This window comes from Patagioenas fasciata, chromosome 6 (genome assembly GCF_037038585.1).
Source record: "Patagioenas fasciata isolate bPatFas1 chromosome 6, bPatFas1.hap1, whole genome shotgun sequence".
NCBI lineage: Eukaryota > Metazoa > Chordata > Aves > Columbiformes > Columbidae > Patagioenas > Patagioenas fasciata.
In genome coordinates this window covers 42,429,860-42,437,413 of record NC_092525.1, presented here as the reverse complement: position 1 = coordinate 42,437,413, position 7,554 = coordinate 42,429,860, and positions in this window count along the sequence as shown.

Genomic DNA, 7,554 nt, shown 5'->3' with positions numbered 1-7,554 from the left:
TGCAGCCCGGCACTACTTTTTTCTCTTGCCTCCCTTTGGCCTGCTCCCTTGGCTTTCTCCCTCTCTTCCATATCCTTCTTCCCGACTTGTCTCTTGGAGACTTTTGGCCACTTTGGACCCAAGTCTGGGCATGTTTTGGAAACTTTTCAGAGGCATCGCTGGTGACACGGGGGACAGCAGGCAGTGACAGGCCCGGGGCTGACAGGCTCCCCCTCCCCTAGCGGGCGCTCGGCTGCCACACCCAGCTGACGTAGAACCTTTGTCACAATGCCCGCTACCGTGGTGAGGATGCGGGCACTCTGCAGGTGACAGGGACCCAGCAGGACTTGCTGTCAGCTCAGCAATTGCTCAGTTCCCCAAAGAAGCTGAATTCTGCAAATTGCTGCTTTTGCTCTTGAAATGATGTCATCAGGTGGGTGTTTTGGTGTAATACACTGAAAACCAGAGCAGAAATGCTGAAATATTCCTATGATATGCATGGTCTCTGCACCAAACCACCATGTCTCAGCCTAAGTATGTCTGCCGCTTGTTCTTTTGTACTGCCAGCTGATTGTGGAAGTACAGTATAAAAACCATCTTTATGGAGAGATCTTTCTGGTTTAGGCTTAGTCTAAGTGTCTCAAGTAGCCGGGGCTTTTGTTTGGGCCTAATCCATATGGTCTGATGGCTTTCCTCTCATCTCAAGATGAATGTGGTAGAAAATATAAATCAAAGAAACGTCCTTTGGCCTAGCCTTGCCTTGCCTTATTTCCTTCTCATCCTGTTCTCTGTCCCAGCCTCTCTCACTAAGCCCTCGTCTGGCTGCATGTCTCTTCTTTCCTCTCTCCTTTTCTTAAACTCTCTTGCTTCCTGGCTTTCGTCTTTCAATTCCTCCATTTCAGTCCTGCAGCCCGGCACTACTTTATTCTCTTGCCTCCCTTTGGCCTGCTCCCTTGGCTTTCTCCCTCTCTTCCATATCCTTCTTCCCGACTTGTCTCTTAGAGACTTTTGGCCACTTTGGACCCGTCTGGGCATGTTTTGGAAACTTTTCAGAGGCCTCGCTGGTGACAGGGGGGACAGCAGGCAGTGACAGGCCCGGGGCTGACAGGCTCCCCCTCCCCTAGCGGGCGCTCGGCTGCCACACCCAGCTGACGTAGAACCTTTGTCACAATGCCCGCTACCGTGGTGAGGATGCGGGCACTCTGCAGGTGACAGGGACCCAGCAGGACTTGCTGTCAGCTCAGCAATTGCTCAGTTCCCCAAAGAAGCTGAATTCTGCAAATTGCTGCTTTTGCTCTTGAAATGATGTCATCAGGTGGGTGTTTTGGTGTAATACACTGAAAACCAGAGCAGAAATGCTGAAATATTCCCATGATATGCATGGTCTCTGCACCAAACCACCATGTCTCAGCCTAAGTATGTCTGCCGCTTGTTCTTTTGTACTGACAGAAGATTGTGGAAGTACAGTATAAAAACCATCTTTATGGAGAGATCTTTCTGGTTTAGGCTTAGTCTAAGTGTCTCAAGTAGCCGGGGCTTTTGTTTGGGCCTAATCCATATGGTCTGATGGCTTTCCTCTCATCTCAAGATGAATGTGGTAGAAAATATAAATCAAAGAAACGTCCTTTGGCCTAGCCTTGCCTTGCCTTATTTCCTTCTCATCCTGTTCTCTGTCCCAGCCTCTCTCACTAAGCCCTCGTCTGGCTGCATGTCTCTTCTTTCCTCTCTCCTTTTCTCAAACTCTCCTGCTTCCTGGCTTTCCTCTTTCAATTCCTCCATTTCAGTCCTGCAGCCCGGCACTACTTTTTTCTCTTGCCTCCCTTTGGCCTGCTCCCTTGGCTTTCTCCCTCTCTTCCATATCCTTCTTCCCGACTTGTCTCTTGGAGACTTTTTGCCACTTTGGACCCAAGTCTGGGCATGTTTTGGAAACTTTTCAGAGGCCTCGCTGGTGACAGGGGGGACAGCAGGCAGTGACAGGCCCGGGGCTGACAGGCTCCCCCTCCCCTAGCGGGCGCTCGGCTGCCACACCCAGCTGACATAGAACCTTTGTCACAATGCCCGCTACTGTGGTGAGGATGCGGGCACTCTGCAGGTGACAGGGACCCAGCAGGACTTGCTGTCAGCTCAGCAATTGCTCAGTTCCCCAAAGAAGCTGAATTCTGCAAATTGCTGCTTTTGCTCTTGAAATGATGTCATCAGGTGGGTGTTTTGGTGTAATACACTGAAAACCAGAGCAGAAATGCTGAAATATTCCCTTGATATGCATGGTCTCTGCACCAAACCACCATGTCTCAGCCTAAGTATGTCTGCCGCTTGTTCTTTTGTACTGCCAGCTGATTGTGGAAGTACAGTATAAAAACCATCTTTATGGAGAGATCTTTCTGGTTTAGGCTTAGTCTAAGTGTCTCAAGTAGCCGGGGCTTTTGTTTGGGCCTAATCCATATGGTCTGATGGCTTTCCTTTCATCTCAAGATGAATGTGGTAGAAAATATAAATCAAAGAAACGTCCTTTGGCCTAGCCTTGCCTTGCCTTATTTCCTTCTCATCCTGTTCTCTGTCCCAGCCTCTCTCACTAAGCCCTCGTCTGGCTGCATGTCTCTTCTTTCCTCTCTCCTTTTCTCAAACTCTCTTGCTTCCTGGCTTTCGTCTTTCAATTCCTCCATTTCAGTCCTGCAGCCCGGCACTACTTTATTCTCTTGCCTCCCTTTGGCCTGCTCCCTTGGCTTTCTCCCTCTCTTCCATATCCTTCTTCCCGACTTGTCTCTTGGAGACTTTTGGCCACTTTGGACCCAAGTCTGGGCATGTTTTGGAAACTTTTCAGAGGCCTCGCTGGTGACAGGGGGGACAGCAGGCAGTGACAGGCCCGGGGCTGACAGGCTCCCCCTCCCCTAGCGGGCGCTCGGCTGCCACACCCAGCTGACGTAGAACCTTTGTCACAATGCCCGCTACCGTGGTGAGGATGCGGGCACTCTGCAGGTGACAGGGACCCAGCAGGACTTGCTGTCAGCTCAGCAATTGCTCAGTTCCCCAAAGAAGCTGAATTCTGCAAATTGCTGCTTTTGCTCTTGAAATGATGTCATCAGGTGGGTGTTTTGGTGTAATACACTGAAAACCAGAGCAGAAATGCTGAAATATTCCCATGATATGCATGGTCTCTGCACCAAACCACCATGTCTCAGCCTAAGTATGTCTGCCGCTTGTTCTTTTGTACTGCCAGCTGATTGTGGAAGTACAGTATAAAAACCATCTTTATGGAGAGATCTTTCTGGTTTAGGCTTAGTCTAAGTGTCTCAAGTAGCCGGGGCTTTTGTTTGGGCCTAATCCATATGGTCTGATGGCTTTCCTCTCATCTCAAGGTGAATGTGGTAGAAAATATAAATCAAAGAAACGTCCTTTGGCCTAGCCTTGCCTTGCCTTATTTCCTTCTCATCCTGTTCTCTGTCCCAGCCTCTCTCACTAAGCCCTCGTCTGGCTGCATGTCTCTTCTTTCCTCTCTCCTTTTCTCAAACTCTCTTGCTTCCTGGCTTTCGTCTTTCAATTCCTCCATTTCAGTCCTGCAGCCCGGCACTACTTTATTCTCTTGCCTCCCTTTGGCCTGCTCCCTTGGCTTTCTCCCTCTCTTCCATATCCTTCTTCCCGACTTGTCTCTTGGAGACTTTTGGCCACTTTGGACCCAAGTCTGGGCATGTTTTGGAAACTTTTCAGAGGCCTCGCTGGTGACAGGGGGGACAGCAGGCAGTGACAGGCCCGGGGCTGACAGGCTCCCCCTCCCCTAGCGGGCGCTCGGCTGCCACACCCAGCTGACGTAGAACCTTTGTCACAATGCCCGCTACCGTGGTGAGGATGCGGGCACTCTGCAGGTGACAGGGACCCAGCAGGACTTGCTGTCAGCTCAGCAATTGCTCAGTTCCCCAAAGAAGCTGAATTCTGCAAATTGCTGCTTTTGCTCTTGAAATGATGTCATCAGGTGGGTGTTTTGGTGTAATACACTGAAAACCAGAGCAGAAATGCTGAAATATTCCCATGATATGCATGGTCTCTGCACCAAACCACCATGTCTCAGCCTAAGTATGTCTGCCGCTTGTTCTTTTGTACTGCCAGCTGATTGTGGAAGTACAGTATAAAAACCATCTTTATGGAGAGATCTTTCTGGTTTAGGCTTAGTCTAAGTGTCTCAAGTAGCCGGGGCTTTTGTTTGGGCCTAATCCATAACGTCTGATGGCTTTCCTCTCATCTCAAGATGAATGTGGTAGAAAATATAAATCAAAGAAACGTCCTTTGGCCTAGCCTTGCCTTGCCTTATTTCCTTCTCATCCTGTTCTCTGTCCCAGCCTCTCTCACTAAGCCCTCGTCTGGCTGCATGTCTCTTCTTTCCTCTCTCCTTTTCTCAAACTCTCCTGCTTCCTGGCTTTCGTCTTTCAATTCCTCCATTTCAGTCCTGCAGCCCGGCACTACTTTTTCCTCTTGCCTCCCTTTGGCCTGCTCCCTTGGCTTTCTCCCTCTCTTCCATATCCTTCTTCCCGACTTGTCTCTTGGAGACTTTTGGCCACTTTGGACCCAAGTCTGGGCATGTTTTGGAAACTTTTCAGAGGCCTCGCTGGTGACAGGGGGGACAGCAGGCAGTGACAGGCCCGGGGCTGACAGGCTCCCCCTCCCCTAGCGGGCGCTCGGCTGCCACACCCAGCTGACGTAGAACCTTTGTCACAATGCCCGCTACCGTGGTGAGGATGCGGGCACTCTGCAGGTGACAGGGACCCAGCAGGACTTGCTGTCAGCTCAGCAATTGCTCAGTTCCCCAAAGAAGCTGAATTCTGCAAATTGCTGCTTTTGCTCTTGAAATGATGTCATCAGGTGGGTGTTTTGGTGTAATACACTGAAAACCAGAGCAGAAATGCTGAAATATTCCCATGATATGCATGGTCTCTGCACCAAACCACCATGTCTCAGTCTAAGTATGTCTGCCGCTTGTTCTTTTGTACTGCCAGCTGATTGTGGAAGTACAGTATAAAAACCATCTTTATGGAGAGATCTTTCTGGTTTAGGCTTAGTCTAAGTGTCTCAAGTAGCCGGGGCTTTTGTTTGGGCCTAATCCATAAGGTCTGATGGCTTTCCTCTCATCTCAAGATGAATGTGGTAGAAAATATAAATCAAAGAAACGTCCTTTGGCCTAGCCTTGCCTTGCCTTGCCTTATTTCCTTCTCATCCTGTTCTCTGTCCCAGCCTCTCTCACTAAGCCCTCGTCTGGCTGCATGTCTCTTCTTTCCTCTCTCCTTTTCTCAAACTCTCCTGCTTCCTGGCTTTCCTCTTTCAATTCCTCCATTTCAGTCCTGCAGCCCGGCACTACTTTTTTCTCTTGCCTCCCTTTGGCCTGCTCCCTTGGCTTTCTCCCTCTCTTCCATATCCTTCTTCCCGACTTGTCTCTTGGAGACTTTTGGCCACTTTGGACCCAAGTCTGGGCATGTTTTGGAAACTTTTCAGAGGCATCGCTGGTGACACGGGGGACAGCAGGCAGTGACAGGCCCGGGGCTGACAGGCTCCCCCTCCCCTAGCGGGCGCTCGGCTGCCACACCCAGCTGACATAGAGCCTTTGTCACAATGCCCGCTACCGTGGTGAGGATGCGGGCACTCTGCAGGTGATAGGGACCCAGCAGGACTTGCTGTCAGCTCAGCAATTGCTCAGTTCCCCAAAGAAGTTAAATTTTGCAAATTGCTGCTTTGCTATTGAAATGATGTCATCAGGTGGGTTTTTGGTGTAATACACTGAAAACCAGAGCAGAAATGCTGAAATATTCCCATGATATGCATGGTCTCTGCACCAAACCACCATGACTCAGCCTAAGTACATCTTCCGCTTGTTCTTTTGTACTGCCAGCTGATTGTGGAAGTACAGTATAAAAACCATCTTTATGGAGAGATCTTTCTGGTTTAGGCTTAGTCTAAGTGTCTCAAGTAGCCGGGGCTTTTGTTTGGGCCTAATCCATAAGGTCTGATGGCTTTCCTCCTCATCTCAATATGAATGTGGTAGAAAATATAAATCAAGGAAACCTCGTTTGGCCTAGCCTTGCCTTGCCTTGCCTTGCCTTATTTCCTTCTCATCCTGTTCTCTGTCCCAGCCTCTCTCACTAAGCCCTCGTCTGGCTGCATGTCTCTTCTTTCCTCTCTCCTTTTCTCAAACTCTCCTGCTTCCTGGCTTTCGTCTTTCAATTCCTCCATTTCATTCCTGCAGCCCGGCACTACTTTTTCCTCTTGCCTCCCTTTGGCCTGCTCCCTTGGCTTTCTCCCTCTCTTCCATATCCTTCTTCCCGACTTGTCTCTTGGAGACTTTTGACCACTTTGGAGCCAAGTCTGGGGATGTTTTGAAACTTTTCAGAGGCCCCGCTTGTGACAGGGGGGACAGCAGGCAGTGACAGGCCCGGGGCTGACAGGCTCCCCCTCCCCTAGCGGGCGCTCGGCTGCCACACCCAGCTGACGTAGAACCTTTGTCACAATGCCCGCTACCGTGGTGAGGATGCGGGCACTCTGCAGGTGACAGGGACCCAGCAGGACTTGCTGTCAGCTCAGCAATTGCTCAGTTCCCCAAAGAAGCTGAATTCTGCAAATTGCTGCTTTTACTCTTGAAATGATGTCATCAGGTGGGTGTTTTGGTGTAATACACTGAAAACCAGAGCAGAAATGCTGAAATATTCCCATGATATGCATGGTCTCTGCACCAAACCACCATGTCTCAGCCTAAGTATGTCTGCCGCTTGTTCTTTTGTACTGCCAGCTGATTGTGGAAGTACAGTATAAAAACCATCTTTATGGAGAGATCTTTCTGGTTTAGGCTTAGTCTAAGTGTCTCAAGTAGCCGGGGCTTTTGTTTGGGCCTAATCCATATGGTCTGATGGCTTTCCTCTCATCTCAAGATGAATGTGGTAGAAAATATAAATCAAAGAAACGTCCTTTGGCCTAGCCTTGCCTTGCCTTATTTCCTTCTCATCCTGTTCTCTGTCCCAGCCTCTCTCACTAAGCCCTCGTCTGGCTGCATGTCTCTTCTTTCCTCTCTCCTTTTCTCAAACTCTCCTGCTTCCTGGCTTTCGTCTTTCAATTCCTCCATTTCAGTCCTGCAGCCCGGCACTACTTTTTCCTCTTGCCTCCCTTTGGCCTGCTCCCTTGGCTTTCTCCCTCTCTTCCATATCCTTCTTCCCGACTTGTCTCTTGGAGACTTTTGGCCACTTTGGACCCAAGTCTGGGCATGTTTTGGAAACTTTTCAGAGGCCTCGCTGGTGACAGGGGGGACAGCAGGCAGTGACAGGCCCGGGGCTGACAGGCTCCCCCTCCCCTAGCGGGCGCTCGGCTGCCACACCCAGCTGACGTAGAACCTTTGTCACAATGCCCGCTACCGTGGTGAGGATGCGGGCACTCTGCAGGTGACAGGGACCCAGCAGGACTTGCTGTCAGCTCAGCAATTGCTCAGTTCCCCAAAGAAGCTGAATTCTGCAAATTGCTGCTTTTGCTCTTGAAATGATGTCATCAGGTGGGTGTTTTGGTGTAATACACTGAAAACCAGAGCAGAAATGCTGAAATATTCCCATG